Source organism: Lethenteron reissneri, chromosome 1 (assembly GCF_015708825.2).
Source record: "Lethenteron reissneri isolate LAM-NWPU_2019-01 chromosome 1, ASM1570882v1, whole genome shotgun sequence".
Taxonomy (NCBI): Eukaryota; Metazoa; Chordata; class Hyperoartia; order Petromyzontiformes; family Petromyzontidae; genus Lethenteron; species Lethenteron reissneri.
The window spans coordinates 8,234,561-8,250,829 of record NC_083779.1 but is presented as its reverse complement, the minus strand read 5'-3'; the positions used below and the strand labels follow the sequence as shown (position 1 = coordinate 8,250,829).

General features: G+C 53.5%; 1 protein-coding gene across 1 annotated transcript in view; it reads left to right on the top strand.

The window, feature by feature from the left end:
* Window positions 1–1,776: 1,776 nt before the first annotated feature.
* LOC133346027 (semaphorin-4D-like) overlaps window positions 1,777–16,269 on the top strand; it is a 45,815-nt gene continuing 31,322 nt past the window's right edge. The window contains exon 1 of the mRNA XM_061557334.1: window positions 1,777–2,033. The gene's annotated coding sequence lies outside the window, so the exon portion shown is untranslated. The remainder of the gene's footprint in view (window positions 2,034–16,269) is intronic.

Sequence of the window (16,269 nt, the reverse complement as noted above, 5' to 3'; positions counted from 1 at the left end):
GTCTCCCCAGTGGCGATGTTCACACACCACACCAGTTACTCGTTTGAGGCTGAGTCGACCTAGGGGAGGCCCAGGACCGATTCAAATAATCGTCACCGGTGGTGGCCGTGAGCGGGAATCGAACTCGGGTGGCCGGGTTCGTAGCGCAGCGCGCTACCTGCTACACTACAATGCGTGACGCTTCCACATGCGCGGGTCACATGACAGATGTGACGTCACAGCTCACTTGCCGTGCAAAAAAATAAATGCATTATTGAGTTCCCTCCCCCCCAAAAAACACAAAAGTGTATTTTTTATAATTTGTGCATGGTGTACAGTCTGGAAAGTACCCACATGGCAAATGTAAAGTTTGATGCATGTCGGGAAGTACGCTAAACATTTTGGACACACATAATCACAATTTTGCCTTTGTTGACTCGGGTGCAACCGCAACAAAACAAAAACATGAACAAGAAACATCTTAAAGTGACTACACGCAACAGAAAAAAATCCTGGAAAAAACAGCAAAGTCTTCCAGAAAAAAACACCGCATTTCAACGCTGTGTGCAAAAATCCCAGTGGGATGCAAGTCAAACAATAACAACCATAAGACAATGTAGATTAAACTTATCAGGCCATGTCTGTACTACAACAAACATGGCCAGACTAAACCGTGCTCAAAATCACCAAAATAAAACCACAAAAACAATGTAACAGTGATCATAGGAACTGTGATTCAAATCCAACAACAAACGATATACATAACATGTACGACCAAACCCCGCAGCCATAGCTGGCTGCATGAGACAATACCCTGAATTGTATTTCCTATGTTCGATAAACGATAATGTCAATTAAGGGTCGTTTTCGTGGAACCAATCAACATCGTCGAGGGACATGGTATTTTGTGCTGTGGCACGTGACCGCGGGAAGGGGGGCGGGGGTGTGGGGGAAGGGGGGCGGGGGTGTGGGGGAAGGGGGGCGGGGGTGTGGGGGAAGGGGCGGGGCTGTGGGGAAAGGGGGCGGGGCTGTGGGGGAACGGGCGGGGGAGCGGTGGTGGTAGTGGTTAGCGCGTTGCGTTACGAACCCGGCGACCCGAGTTCGATTCCCGCTCACGGCCACCAACACCAGTGACGATGATCTGAACCGGTACTGAGCCTCCCCTAGGTCGACTCAGCCTCAATACGAGTACCCGGCGATGTGTAGTAAACATCGTCGCCGGGGAGACAAAGACGGCCGGGCGTGGTGACCGGCCACCCACCCACCCCCTCGTGTGCCGTGCCGACTTTCATAGCTGCTGCTCGCTGTCAGCACTTGCCCCCACAGTCTGTCAAGGCTACACGGGGGACCTTTGTCTTTGGGGGAAAAGAAATAGGGGCAAAAGAAGGGGGCGGGGGGAAGAGGGGGCGGGGGGGGAAAGGGGGCGGGGGGAAGAGGGGGCGGGGAAAAGAAGGGGGCGGGGGGCGAAGAGGGGGCGGGGGGCGAAGAGGGGGCGGGGGGAAGAGGGGGCGGGGCGAAGAGGGGGCGGGGGGAAGAGGGGGCGGGGGGAAGAGGGGGCGGGGGGAAGAGGGGGCGGGGGGAAGAGGGGGCGGGGGGAAGAGGGGGCGGGGGGAAGAGGGGGCGGGGGGAAGAGGGGGCGGGGGGAAGAGGGGGCGGGGGGAAGAGGGGGCGGGGGGAAGAGGGGGAGGGGGGAAGGGATAATCTCCCTTCACCTGCGCGCCGCGTGTATCCCTCCGCGCGGTGCAGCGCCCCTACCCCCCACCCCCCCCCGGGCGGCGGGAGAGGTGAAGCGGCTCTCGTCCCCCGTGACCTCCGCGCGCGCGAGCGAGTGCGGCGCGCGTGCCCGTGCGCGCACTTCCGCGCGGCCAGCAAATTTACAAATAAACATCGACAAGAAGTTATGAAAGAGGAGAGATAAACACACGGACGACAACAACAACAACAGCAGCCAGCAGCAGCGAGCAGCAGCAATAAGGCGCGAGTTCGGTGCAAGAGGAAGCGCGCGGATTTCCCACCCGGGTGACGAAAGGCGGCGCTGAGGCGAGAAGTTTGCGGTGAGGCGCCCGGAGGATGGGGGGGTGATGGTGGTGATGGTGGAGGGGTGATGGGGAGGGTGATGGTGGTGATGGTGGAGGGGTGATGGAGGAGGGGGGGTGATGGTGGAGGGGTGATGGGGGGTGATGGGGGAGGGGTGATGGTGGAGGGGTGATGGGGGAGGGGGGTTGATGGTGGAGGGGTGATGGGGGAGGGGGGTTGATGGTGGAGGGGTGATGGCGATAGGGGAGGTGGTGATGGTGGAGGGGTGATGGGGGAGGGGGGGTGATGGGGGAGGGGGGGTGATGGTGGAGGGGTGATGGGGGGCGGTGATGGGGGAGGGGGGGGGTGATGGGGGAGGGGTGATGGGGGAGGGGGTGATGGGGTGATGGGTGGGTGATGGGGGAGGGGTGATGGGGAGGTGGTGATGGTGGAGGGGTGATGGGGAGGGGGGGGTGATGGTGGAGGGGTGATGGTGGAGGGGGTGATGGGGGAGGTGGTGATGGGGAGGGGTGATGGGGGATGGTGGTGATGGGGGAGGGGTGATGGGGGAGGGGTGATGGGGGAGGGGGTGATGGGGGAGGTGGTGATGGGGGTGATGGGGGAGGGGGGGGTGATGGGGGAGGGGGGGGAGGGGGGGTGATGGGGGAGGGGGGGGTGATGGGGGAGGGGGTGATGGTGGAGGGGTGATGGGGGAGGTGATGGTGGAGGGGTGATGGGGGAGGGGGGGTGATGGGGGAGGGGGGGTGATGGGGGAGGGGGGGTGATGGGGGAGGGGGGGGTGATGGGGGAGGGGGGGGTGGATGGGGGAGGGGGGGGGGTGAGGGGGGAGGGGGGGGGTGGGTGGGGGGGGATGGGGGGGGGGGGGGGGGGTGATGGGGGAGGGGGGGGGGGGTGAGGGGGGGGGGTGAGGGGTGATGGGGGAGGGGTGATGGTGGAGGGGTGATGGGGAGGGGGTGATGGTGGAGGGGTGATGGGGGAGGGGGGGTGATGGTGGAGGGGTGATGGGGGAGGGGTGATGGTGGGGGTGAGGGGTGAGGGGGGAGGGGGGTGATGTGGAGGGGTGATGGGGGAGGGGGGGGTGATGGTGGAGGGGTGATGGGGGAGGGGGGGGGGTGGGGGGGGGGGGTGATGGGGGAGGGGTGATGGGGGAGGGGGGGGGTGATGGTGGAGGGGTGATGGGGGAGGTGGTGATGGTGGAGGGGTGATGGGGGAGGTGGTGATGGTGGAGGGGGGGGTGATGGGGGAGGGGGGGGGTGATGGGGGGGAGGTGGTGATGGGGGAGGTGGTGATGGGGGAGGGGGGGATGGGGGAGGGGGGGGGGGTGATGGGGGAGGTGGTGATGGGGGAGGGGGGTGATGGGGGAGGGGTGATGGGGGAGGGGGGGTGATGGGGGAGGTGGTGATGGGGGGGGGGTGATGGGGGGGGGGTGATGGGGGGGGGTGATGGGGGAGGGGGGGTGATGGGGGAGGGGGGGTGATGGGGGAGGGGGGGTGATGGGGGAGGGGGGGTGATGGGGGAGGGGGGGTGATGGGGGAGGGGGTGATGGGGGGGGGGGTGGTGGAGGGGGGGTGATGGTGGAGGGGGGGGGTGATGGTGGAGGGGGGGTGATGGTGGAGGGGGGGGTGATGGTGGAGGGGGGGGGGTGATGGTGGAGGGGGGGGGTGATGGTGGAGGGGTGATGGGGAGGGGGGGGTGATGGTGGAGGGGTGATGGTGATGGTGGAGGGGTGATGGTGATGGGGGAGGGGGGTTGGGGGGGGTGATGGGGGGAGGTGATGGGGGGAGGGGGGGGTGATGGGGATGGTGATGAGGATGGGGGAGGTGAGGGCGGTGATGATGGAGGAGGTGTTGGCGGTGATGGTGATTGGGGAAGGTGATGGCTGTGATGGTGGTGAAGGGAGTTGCTGATGGGGGTGATGTAGTTGTGATGGGGCGGTGTTGTTGGTGTGATGGTGATGATGGTGGAAGTTGTGATGTTAGTGGCTTCTTGAGTGCACCTAGCCTGGCACAAGCGCCACTTAGTGGCGAATGGCGGCTGCTGTTGGTGATTAAAGAACTGTGGTAGAGTTGGCGGGAAGTGACGCGTGTTGTGATGGGAGCGGTGATGGAGGAGGTGTCAATGGAGGTGATGTGGGAGGGGGGGTGATGTAGTGATGGAGGTGATGGTGGGAGTGGTGATGGAGGAGGTGATGTGGGGGGGGGTGATATAGGTGGTGATGGTGGGAGTGGTGATGGAGGAGGTGTCAATGGAAGTGATGTTGCGGGGGGGGGGGGGGGGTGATGTAGTGATGGAGGTGATGGTGGGAGTGGTGATGGAGGAGGTGTCAATGGAAGTGATGTTGCGGGGGGGGGGGTGATGTAGTGATGGAGGTGATGGTGGGAGTGGTGATGGAGGAGGTGTCAATGGAAGTGATGTTGGGGGGGAGGGGGTGATGTAGTGATGGAGGTGATGGTGGGAGTGGTGATGGAGGTGTCAATGGAAGTGATGGGGGGGGGGGTGATGTAGTGATGGAGGTGATGGTGGGAGCGGTGATGCTGTGGGTAGTGTGATGGTGATGGGTCTAGTCACAATATTTTGTTCTCTGGAGTCTGAGAGTTGATGCAGGGAGTGAAGTTACCCACGAAGTTACTACAGTCAGTGTTGCTATGGGTGAAGTTACTACAGTCAGCGTTGCTATGGGTGAAGTTACTACAGTCAGCGTTGCTATGGGTGAAGTTACTACAGTCAGCGTTGCTATGGGTGAAGCTACTACAGTCAGTGTTGCTATGGGTGAAGTCACAACAGTCAGCGTTGCTATGGGTGAGGTTACTACAGTCAGCGTTGCTATGGGTGAGGTTACTACAGTCAGCGTTGCTATGGGTGAAGTTACTACAGTCAGCGTTGCTATGGGTGAAGTCACAACAGTCAGCGTTGCTATGAGTGAAGTTACTACAGTTAGCGTTGCTATGGGTGAAGCTACTACAGTCAGCGTTGCTATGGGTGAGGTTACTACAGTCAGTGTTGCTATGGGTGAAGTTACTACAGTCAGCGTTGCTATGGGTGAAGTTGCTACAGTCAGCGTTGCTATGGGTGAAGTTACTACAGTCAGTGTTGCTATGGGTGAAGTTACTACAGTCAGTGTTGCTATGGGTGAGGTTACTACAGTCAGTGTGGCTATGGGTGAAGCTACTACAGTCAGTGTTGCTATGGGTGAGGTTACTGCAGTCAGCGTTGCTATGGATGAGGTTACTACAGTCTGTGTTGCTATGGGTGAAGTTACTACAGTCAGTGTGGTTATGGGTGAAGCTACTACAGTCAGTGTTGCTATGGGTGAGGTTACTACAGTCAGCGTTGCTATGGGTGAAGTTACTACAGTCAGTGTTGCTATGGGTGAAGTTGCTACAGTCAGCGTTGCTATGGGTGAAGTTACTACAGTCAGTGTTGCTATGGGTGAAGTTACTACAGTCAGTGTTGCTATGGGTGAGGTTACTACAGTCAGTGTGGCTATGGGTGAAGCTACTACAGTCAGTGTTGCTATGGGTGAGGTTACTACAGTCAGCGTTGCTATGGGTGAGGTTACTACAGTCTGTGTTGCTATGGGTGAAGTTACTACAGTCAGTGTGGCTATGGGTGAAGCTACTACAGTCAGTGTTGCTATGGGTGAGGTTACTACAGTCAGCGTTGCTATGGGTGAGGTTACTACAGTCTGTGTTGCTATGGGTGAAGTTACTACAGTTAGCGTTGCTATGGGCGAAGTCACTACAGTCAGCGTTGCTATGGGTGAAGTTACTACAGTCAGCGTTGCTATGGGTGAGGTTACTACAGTCAGTGTTGCTATGGGTGAAGTTACTACAGTCAGTGTTGCTATGGGTGAAGTTACTACAGTCAGCGTTGCTATGGGTGAGGTTACTACAGTCAGTGTTGCTATGGGTGAAGTTACTACAGTCAGCGTTGCTATGGGTGAAGTTACTACAGTCAGCGTTGCTATGGGTGAAGTTACTACAGTCAGCGTTGCTATGGGTGAAGTTACTACAGTCAGCGTTGCTATGGGTGAAGTTACTACAGTCAGTGTTGCTATGGGTGAAGTTACTACAGTCAGCGTTGCTATGGGTGAGGTTACTACAGTCAGCGTTGCTATGGGTGAAGTTGCTACAGTCAGCGTTGCTATGGGTGAAGTTACTACAGTCAGTATCGCTATGAGCAGAGTTCTTTCTGTATTTGTTGGAGTTATTTGAGTACCACTGTGGTAAGATGTTAACTACCTCGCCTGGTATGCAGGAGGTCGTGGGTTCGATCCCGACCCTGACGCCTGCTGCTGTATATTTGTAGTTTGCGGTGTCTCTCTCATCATCATCATCATCATCACGCTGGCTAGGAGATGTTAACTACCTCGCCTGGTATGCAGGAGGTCGTGGGTTCGATCCCGACCCTGACACCTGTTGCTGTGTATTTGGAGTTTGCGGTGTCTCTCTCATCATCATCATCACGCTGGCTAGGAGATGTTAACTACCTCGCCTGGTATGCAGGAGGTCGTGGGTTCGATCCCGACCCTGACGCCTGCTGCTGTATTTTTGTAGTTTGCGGTGTCTCTCTCATCATCATCATCACGGTGGCTAGGAGATGTTAACTACCTCGCCTGGTATGCAGGAGGTCGTGGGTTCGATCCCGACCCTGACGCCTGCTGCTGTATTTTTGTAGTTTGCGGTGTCTCTCTCATCATCATCATCACGGTGGCTAGGAGATGTTAACTACCTCGCCTGGTATGCAGGAGGTTGTGGGTTCGATCCCGACCCTGACGCTTGCTGCTGTATATTTTTTTGCTCTCCCCATGGTGGATTTTTGTCCGCGTCCTCCAGTTTTCCCCCCTCCATATGTATTTGGCGGCTTTTAAATAAGCACGTGAAGATACGCCGCTACTCCATTGGGCGGTCATATGTGGTCACGTCGCTGCTGACAAAGACCTATATAGCCCAGTGGGATCTTACGCTGTTAAAATAAAAATAGTTTATAGTTTTTAATAGTTTTCTTTATGGCCGGGAGGGATGACGTATGCTGGTCGAGACTCACGAGGGAGTGGAGGAGTGGTGTTAGCCTTTCGAGCGAATACGCCCGAGAGAGACAACCACATTTCGATTTGAAGCTTTCGTGACTGCATGGATTCATATTCTTGGTTCTTTCGTTGTGGCCGAAACGTCGTGAGAATTTTATCTTATTATGTGATTTTTATTATTATTTTATTATTTCCCTTCTACGTGACTTTACCGAAAGAACCAAGAATAGGACAACCACAGCCGAGGTGGGAACCATGGCACGTGTGTCACTTCGATGTACAGTACGTGTGTTGAACTTCTTTCGCGCCGTACGTAGCCAACCCGTGCTAACCGCAGGTGCAGTGGTGAGTCGATGGGTAGTTCTAGATTTGAAGCTTTCGTGACTGCAATGATTCATTCTTTGGTTTTTCCGGTAAAGTCACGTAGGTGAAAAAATTAATAAATGAAAACAACTAAATTAAAGTGTGATTTTATTTAGTTGTTTTCATTTATTTATTAGATTTTTTTACCTACGTGACTTTACCGGAAAAAAAACAAAGAGTATGTCGATGGGTAGTGTCAGTCGATGGGCAGTGTGTATGCCTGTTCAACTTCTTTCGCGCCGTACGTAGCCAACCCGTGCTAATCGGAGTATGCGGGCGAAGGCCAACAAACTGAACACAAAAAGCAGTTCTCAAAAAAATGGGTTTGCAATCTTGACGATTTGAAATTGTATCGTTCCAGTGGCTTCTTAATATCGGAAGGAAGAGCGTGCCAGACGGCCTGCAGAAGCGCACCTGAAAGCGCGCGATGCGATGATCATCGTCTTTGTTCGATGGCGAACCAAAGGCGAGGATGGCCGGAGTTTGCGTGATGGTTTTTACGCTCCTTGACGAGTGAAGTCACTCCAGTCGGTGTTAAGAGATCAGCAAGGTAGTGGTGTGGTTCACTTGTGGCAAGCACTTTGTGTGTAAGTGTAATGAGTGTGTACGTCGCCCACCGTGCTAATCGGTTGTGCAGTATTGAGTCTACGGGCAGTGTGAGTCTATGGGTAGTGTTGAGTCTATGGGCAGTGTTGAGTCTATGGGCAGTGTTAGTCTATGGGCAGTGTTAGTCTATGGTGCAGTGTTGAGTCTATGGGCAGTGTGAGTCTTTGGGTAGTGTTAGTCTATGGGCAGTGTTGAGTCTATGGGCAGTGTTGAGTCTATGGGTAGTGTTAGTCTATGGGCAGTGCTAGTCTATGGGCAGTGTTGAGTCTATGGGCAGTGTTGAGCCTATGGGCAGTGTTAGTCTATGGGCAGTGTTGAGTCTATGGGCAGTGTTGAGCCTATGGGCAGTGTTAGTCTATGGGCAGTGTTGAGTCTATGGGTAGTGTTAGTCTATGGGCAGTGCTAGTCTATGGGCAGTGTTGAGTCTATGGGCAGTGTTGAGCCTATGGGCAGTGTTAGTCTATGGGCAGTGTGAGTCTATGGGCAGTGTTAGTCTATGGGCAGTGCTAGTCTATGGGCAGTGTTGAGTCTATGGGCAGTGTTAGTCTATGGGCAGTGTGAGTCTATGGGCAGTGTTAGTCTATGGGCAGTGTTAGACTATGGGCAGTGTTAGTCTATGGGCAGTGTGAGTCTATGGGCAGTGTTGAGTCTATGGGCAGTGTTGAGTCTATGGGCAGTGTTGAGTCTATGGGCAGTGTTGAGTCTATGGGCAGTGTTGAGTCTATGGGCAGTGTTGAGTCTATGGGTAGTGTTGAGTCTATGGGCAGTGTTGAGTCTATGGGTAGTGTGAGTCTATGGGCAGTGTTAGACTATGGGCAGTGTTAGTCTATGGGCAGTGTGAGTCTATGGGCAGTGTTGAGTCTATGGGCAGTGTTGAGTCTATGGGCAGTGTTTAGTCTATGGGCAGTGTTAGTCTATGGGCAGTGTTAGTCTATGGGGCAATGTTGAGTCTATGGGCAGTGTTAGTCTATGGAAAGTGTTGAGTCTATGGGCAGTGTTAGTCTATGGGCAGTGTTAGTCTATGGGCAGTGTTGAGTCTATGGGCAGTGTGTATGTATGTTGAACTTCTTTCGTTCCGTACATCGCCCACCGTGCTAATCGAAGGTGACGGTACCAGATGGATGGTGACTTCGCAGGTCCTCGCGAGGTGGTGATGGTTTGGGAGGGGGAGGGCCTTCATCCGGCAGTGGAGAGATCGTGAATGATGATGGTGACGATGTTTTGTGATACTTTAAACCTTCCCGAATAACGTTTAATCGTTAACTTTTTAAACGAGTCTGTCACGTGAAAAGAATGATTCTTTCTGACTCAAGAGTTGGGACATGACCACGCCATCATGAACTGAATAACTTATTTTTTTTCAATGTGACAACTCTGCTGCACAACTTTATTTCTAATAGTGTTTACCTCGTTTGAGACGAGTAACAGATGTATTATAGCCGGTACAAAAATAAAATACTGTAAGTATAATTTTACAAGGGCAAGTCATGTATTAAGAAAACAAGAGGGTTAATGTAGACATGGCACATAGACTAAAGTTTCCCATAGACCAACGTCGCCCATAAACCAACGTCGCCCATAAACTAACGTCACCCTTAGACTAATGTCACCAAACAGTAACGTAAAGTAAAAGTAGACTAATGTTGCTAACAGACGGACGTTGCCCATAGCCTATCAAGTTCTTGAGTAATATCATGGACAGAGCTAAGTGGAAGGAAGGCCATGATCGCCGGCGTCTTTTAGGAAGGCCATGGCTCGAAGAGAGGCATTGTGGGAAAAATAAGTTCAGGACAACGTGGGGACAACGTGGAGACAACGCGGGCCGCTCGAAGTTCACGTTTGTTATGGTCCAGGTCACTCCTGGTTTTTATTTTTTTCCGTCTGCCTGTTCCAAAAACTGAAGCGCCACGAATGTAAAGACAACATCTCGGTATTTTCGTTTTTTTTTTGTCAACGTGGTGGCCCCGCACGCCTCTAACCCTACGCTGTGGGGCAGCAGCGAGGGTTGGCGGATCGGAAAAATGATGACGTTAGTTTAACACGCCATAGGCTTTCACGACCAATATTGTCCATAATAGAGGGTTATATTTTCGTGTAAGGTCACGTACATATAAATGTGTCGTTAAACCTGAATTGTACTCGGTTGTAAATGTTGTGGGTTGACTCTCCAACACAACCGGTTAGTGCTGAGTTAGTAACGAATTGGCCACGTTTTGTAAACTTGACAAACCCCTTACTAACTGGCTGTGTCGGGTGGTGGCGGGTTTAACGACACATTTATATTTACGCGATCTCACCCAAAAAAATAGAAACCTCTTATTATGGAAATGACAACATTGCAAACTCCCTTCACGTACGTGTGCGTATTCTGAACTTCTTTCGCACCGCACGTAGCCAACCCTGCTAAATCGGAGGTGCCACATCGAGGATCCGTAACCCTGGCTCGCCGACATTCCATGCAGCAGAGGCGAGAGTGGACTAATGCCATCTGTCCCCCGTGCTCATGGACTTTGCCTGGTGGGGTTGCTGCTGCAGTCGGTGATACAATTTCGGCTGTGAGTGACTCTATGACTTCCTGTCTGACCGAGCAACTTCCCGATGGCCCTGAATGACTCGGCTCTGTGGATAGCTCACCCCCCCCCCCCCCCCGCGGACACGCGAGCGTTTTCTCCGAAGTGTTGCGGTTTCCTCCTAACGTATATGAGCACCCGTCACTTTGGCCAACATATTTTAATATGTGTGCGCACACCCCGAGTTTGCGCATCGGGCAGGGTTGCGTATGATGCAACTACGTGAACCATTATAAATAATAACAAACACATCGTGGAAGTGCGCACATTTAGCGAATCGGACGCTATCTTTCGATCGAGAACTCAAAGGCCAGAGCTCAAAGTTCCTCGTCGGCCAGCTTGAAAAGTTGAGGAATATTTTTTACTGGCAAATGAGGTTCCAATGGTGTAAATGCTTACCCCGAGCTCTCATACTCTGATGGTGCATTGTCTTTGAGTTGTGCGCCTTTTGGCGTCATCTGGTCCAACACCATGTGAGACTAGGCTCTAAGGAAAGCTGTCTCGGGTGTGGACCAATCAACTTCAAGGACTGCATACATTATCAGAGTTATGTTTTTTGTTTGCATTATGACTGCAGGTATTGTGGTCTATGCAAATATGACTCCTTGTAAAAAAAGGTGTCAGTTTTGTTGCCAGATAAAAGGGAAAAAAAAACAATTATCAAGTTGAGGAAGCCTTGAGAGCCTGGACGGGAGAGAGCCTGGTTGGGCGAAAGTTGATGATGGTGCTTCAAATCAAGATTGGATGATGGTGCTTAGATTGCGACTGCTGTGTGTGCGCAGCGGGAGAGAGAGAGGGGGAGAGAGAAGGGGGAGAGAGAGGGTTCCAGATGGTTGCTGCCGGCGCAGCCACAGAGGAACTCCGCTCAGCAGGACGGTGCCGATGCTGGCCTCGATAACCAGATTATTTGGAGGTGGCTGCATAGGACGTGGCGGTTTTGCCGTGGTCAGTGGAGTGAGAAGGGTGGGAGAGGTGGGGGGGGGGAGGGGACCTTGAGAGAGAGAAAACGGTGGCAGAGGATTGCAACGTTGTTCTGTGTCAATGCTTTGGTGGGGGGGGGGGGGGGGGGGGTGTAGCGGTGCACAGGGTTTGTCGCGAAGCTGGAGGAGCCACGTGGGCCGCGCCGCGATGGCCCAGGACGGCGCGCGGCGGCTTGTTTTTCAACGCCGCTGCGCACGTTGTCGAAGTGTTTTATCCGTGCCGCCGGACTGCCCTTCGGACCCCCCCCCCCCCCAACACGCGCTGGCCGCGCACCCGTACAGGAGGGAGCCGCACAGCGCACCGCTTTGTGCCGGCGCGCGTGGGGCGGGCAGGCGGGACACAGGAGCCCCGTTGTGCGCGAGCGACAAAAGGGACGATTAACACAAAAGACCCCCACCACTCCCCACCACCCCCCCCCCCCCGAGTAAGGATGGCGTTGTCTCTATACAGGGGGGACTCCCCTACTTACGAATATTTGACTTACGAACTTTCAGAGATACGAACAAAACTGTCCCTACGTCCAGTTGCCTGTTCGGACCGAGATTCGTAAGTTCAACTGCCGCGCAACAGATGGCGGTGGTGGCATCTACATCTGCAAAATGTAAAGAACCGGTGGCATCTACATCTACAGGAGATTATACAACTTTTAACGCCATTCCCCGTGTTGAGTGACCATGCCGTACAACACGTTTGGAATCGACAGGAGTAAAGTTAAACTTACGAACAAATCGACTAACGAACAGACCTCTGCAACCTAAATCGTTCGGAAGTAGAGGAGTCCCTGTAATTGCAACAGCAAGTGCTGACAAAGGCGCGGTCCAGGTTCCTCTCTGCGACTGCGGTCAACCATTGGCGTGCGTGGCACAATCCCACCCCCTCGGTCAGGTGGTCGTCGTCGTCTTTATTGTGTTGAGGAAAGCGTTTGCCGAGGGATGAAAAGTCGAGTCAAAGGCGATTTCCCCCCCGACGGTGGAGCCGGCGCTGGGTAGATTTTGAGGGTGTGACGCTGCGCCGAGCCGGTTGGGGCCGGTGCCTGGGGAAAAAAGGGGGTTCCGGATTTTTTTGGGGGGTTGTTTTAGCGTGCGTTGATTTGACCACCCACCAGTGCTAGCAAGGTTGAGGGTACACAATTGGCAAGGTTGAGTGGCGGTTAGAGTGGCGTATAATTGAGCGTCATCGGCGTTAGGTGTCATGCCTAATGTTGTGACTTATCGGTGAGAGAACCAGTTGGGCAGATGTAGACTGAGAAAAGTTGAGGGCCCAGAATGGACCCCAGTGGGGGGACACCTGCAGTGGATGTTTAGGTTTTATTTTGTTACTCTGCGTGTGTATGTGTGTATGTTGAACTTCTTTCGCATCGTACGTAGCCAAGCGTGCGAATTGGTTGTGCTGGGGAAGGACAACAAACTAAACGCACACACGCACACAATATACAGGCCCACAGAGCTTGGGCAACGAACTGTTGGCGCCAATTCTGGCCGCTTTCTTTTTCCTGCCTGTGTTTGCAGATTCCCACACCTCCGAATCTGAAAGAATGCTGTGTGGCAAAGGTGGTGAAGGTGGTGAAGGTGGCAGGGTTACGAATGTGCGCGTTCGCTATTTTATTTTTATTACCTCCCATAACGGGTCCCGGCTCTCGGTGGAAATTTCCACAGGGTCGAGTCGTAGAGTTGCAGTATGGTCCCGCAATGGCAGGTGGAAAGTTATCGCTGCGAGAGGCTGTGAGCTCTGACAGATGTAAATCTTGGCACATCTCATCTCGCCGCCATGGGAGTGAGCGAGCGAGCAGTCGGCCGGTCGGTAGGTCACGCTGCCGCAGACAATATGGCAAACACCGCCACCACTACTGCCACCGCCACCGCCGCCACCGCCACCACCACGGCTATTACGCACAACACGACCAACGTCACGGCAACTACAACGAATGACATCACAACCTACGGCCACTGTCACTACCGTCATGGCAGCCAGCACCGTGACAATCGCAGCCACCACCGTGACGATGACAGCCACCACCATGACTACCACAACCATCACCATGACCAGCCACATCGCTCAAAACCAGCGCGAACACCTCCACACCATAATAAAGGTTTTTGGGTCAGATCGCGTTATTTATAAATGTGTCGTAACCCTCCACCACCCGACACGGCCAAACAGTAAAAATGTGTCACGTTTTTCAAAGGACAAAATAATTCACTTCTTTAGCCCACCATTCTTGCCCGATGAAGCTGATTGTAATTATCAGCGAAACGTCGTACTACTCAAATTTGAAAATGCTGTTGATTCTCTCTTCAGCACACCGGTGGGCTAAAAAAGTTAATTATTTTGTCCTTTGAAAAACGTGACACATTTTTACTTTTTGGCCGTGTCGGGTGGTGGAAGGTTACGACACATTTATAAATAACACGATCTGACCCAAAAACCTATATTATGAATAATATTGGTCGCGAAAGCCTACGTGTTAAATTGACCTCCACACCAACAACCAAAACACCACAAATATTTACAACCACAACGAACTGCACAACAATCTGCACCAAGACCGCCACTACCAATCTCCACCACTGGCACAACAACCATCACTAGAAACACCACCAACGCCACCACCACCACAACTTCAACTACTTCCATCTCATCACCACACCAAATCTTTCACCATTACACACACAACCACCTTCACAACAATCTTTGGCACCACACCACCACCACCACTACAACAACCTACTCAAGCAACAACAACCACAGCCACCAGTCAGTCAGGCGGGGCATCTGGGGCGCCAGCTCACGAGTGAGTCAGGCAATCAAGTGAGTCACTCGGTGTGTCAGGCAGACGATCGTGAAATCAGTCAGGCAGGAAGTCTGGTAGTCAAGGAGTGTAAACCATCACGCAAACTCCCGTCATTCTCGCAGCGGCAGCTTTTGGCCGCCCATCGCGTTCAGGTGCGCTTCTGCGGACGTCTGGAACGCTTTCTTCCTTTCCGATATTAGGGACCGTCCATAAATGACATCACGCACCTGGGGGGGGGGGTCGGGGTCAGACATTTGTGACGATGTGTGACGAGGGGGCGGGGGGGGGTTTCAGAAATGTGACGTCACGTAAAAATGCGCAACTTTAAATAAATATAGACAACACGTTCTACTTAATTAAATCGACTTTTTGATAAATGTTTTCTCCTACAACATCAGCGTGCAGCGCCACATTAAATACGCACTACAATGACAATAGTTTAAAGCGATTTGAAGCATGTTTTATTTTTTTTGGGGGGGGGGGGGCAGAGCTTTGTGACGTCATATTTGAGAGAGGGGGGGGAGGTCTGGCTTTTTGTGACGCCGTGTGACGAGGGGGGGGGAGGTTAAAAATCGTCCAAAATCGCGTGACGTCATTTATGGACGGGCCCCTCAGGAGGCCACTGGTAGCTCCGCGCTTTCAAAATCGTCATCGAAAACTGAATTTCTTTAGAGCTGCTGCCTCCACAGCGCTGGGTCGCAGGTACGCCACGTGCGGCGCCGTAGGCCACCACCGTTGCCACCAAGAACATTTGAGCACGTACAGTATACGCAGGGTGGTGTTCACGGAGGCATAGTTAATCATAGGCGTTTACGCTCGGTCAATAACACGATGCAAAGACAAAGATACCCCCCCCCTCACCCGCCTCCTAATAGGCTGTTTGATCACCGTGGCAAGTGCTGTTTGTGTGCAAATATGAAGGCTGGCACGGCACGCGGTGGTGTGATGTGGCCAGCAGCACGCCCGGCCGCCTTTGTCTCGCCAGTGTTGATGTTTACACACCGCACCAGGTTACTCATTTGAGGCCGAGTCGACCTAGGGGAGGACCAAGACCGGTACAGATAAGCCGTCACTGGTGTTGGCCGTGAGAGCGGGAATTGAACTCTTGGTCGTCGGGTTCGTAGCGCAGCGCGCTGACCGCTAACCCTATCGTTCCGTCCGTATGTAACACACACACATAGAGTGGCGTACAATGGGTCTGGGTTCTGTTAATGATCACACAGTGCGTGTGCGTTGCCTGGAGCCCTGCTGCATCTCATCACGACGACAACCACCGTGGTCGGAACAAGCCTGCAGCTCCACTTGAAAAAAAATTGTGATATTTTTTTTTTACTCATTCCAGCAGCCACACGCAGCCTTCTTTCTGGGAGTGCATTATTTCAGCAGCGTTGGTTCAACGCAAGCAAAACAAACTCCGGTTTCCACATTCGGTGTTTCATCAGCCGAGCCAGGCTTACGAGAACCAATGCTAGTGAACCTGCCAGATGTTTAAGGGCAAAGTGACCCTCCTGTCTGCTAGGTATGGGTCCCAGTTGTAACCACGAGCACGGTGAAAGTGCCGCTCTGCTTGAGTTGCACACGAGTCGTGGTTTCGATCCCGGAACCCCAAGATGCCTGCTGTATGTTTGGAGTCGGCGATTTTCTCTCTCCCCGTGGTGGGCGCGTGGATTGTTCTCTGGGTACATCCGGTGTTGCGCTTCGCGTTTAGAAAAACTTGCGTTGAGATGAGTCGGTTGCGACTCTGAATTCCCACGTGTGGCGATGATGATGATATCAGACACTTCTGTGAGATATCATCACGTGTGGCCAAGTCGCCTTTGAACAAGGCTTTACCTGGTAAGGGCACCACGGTGGCTATGGGATGTTAACTACCTCGCCTGGTATGCAGGAGGTCGTTGGTTGGACCCTGACCC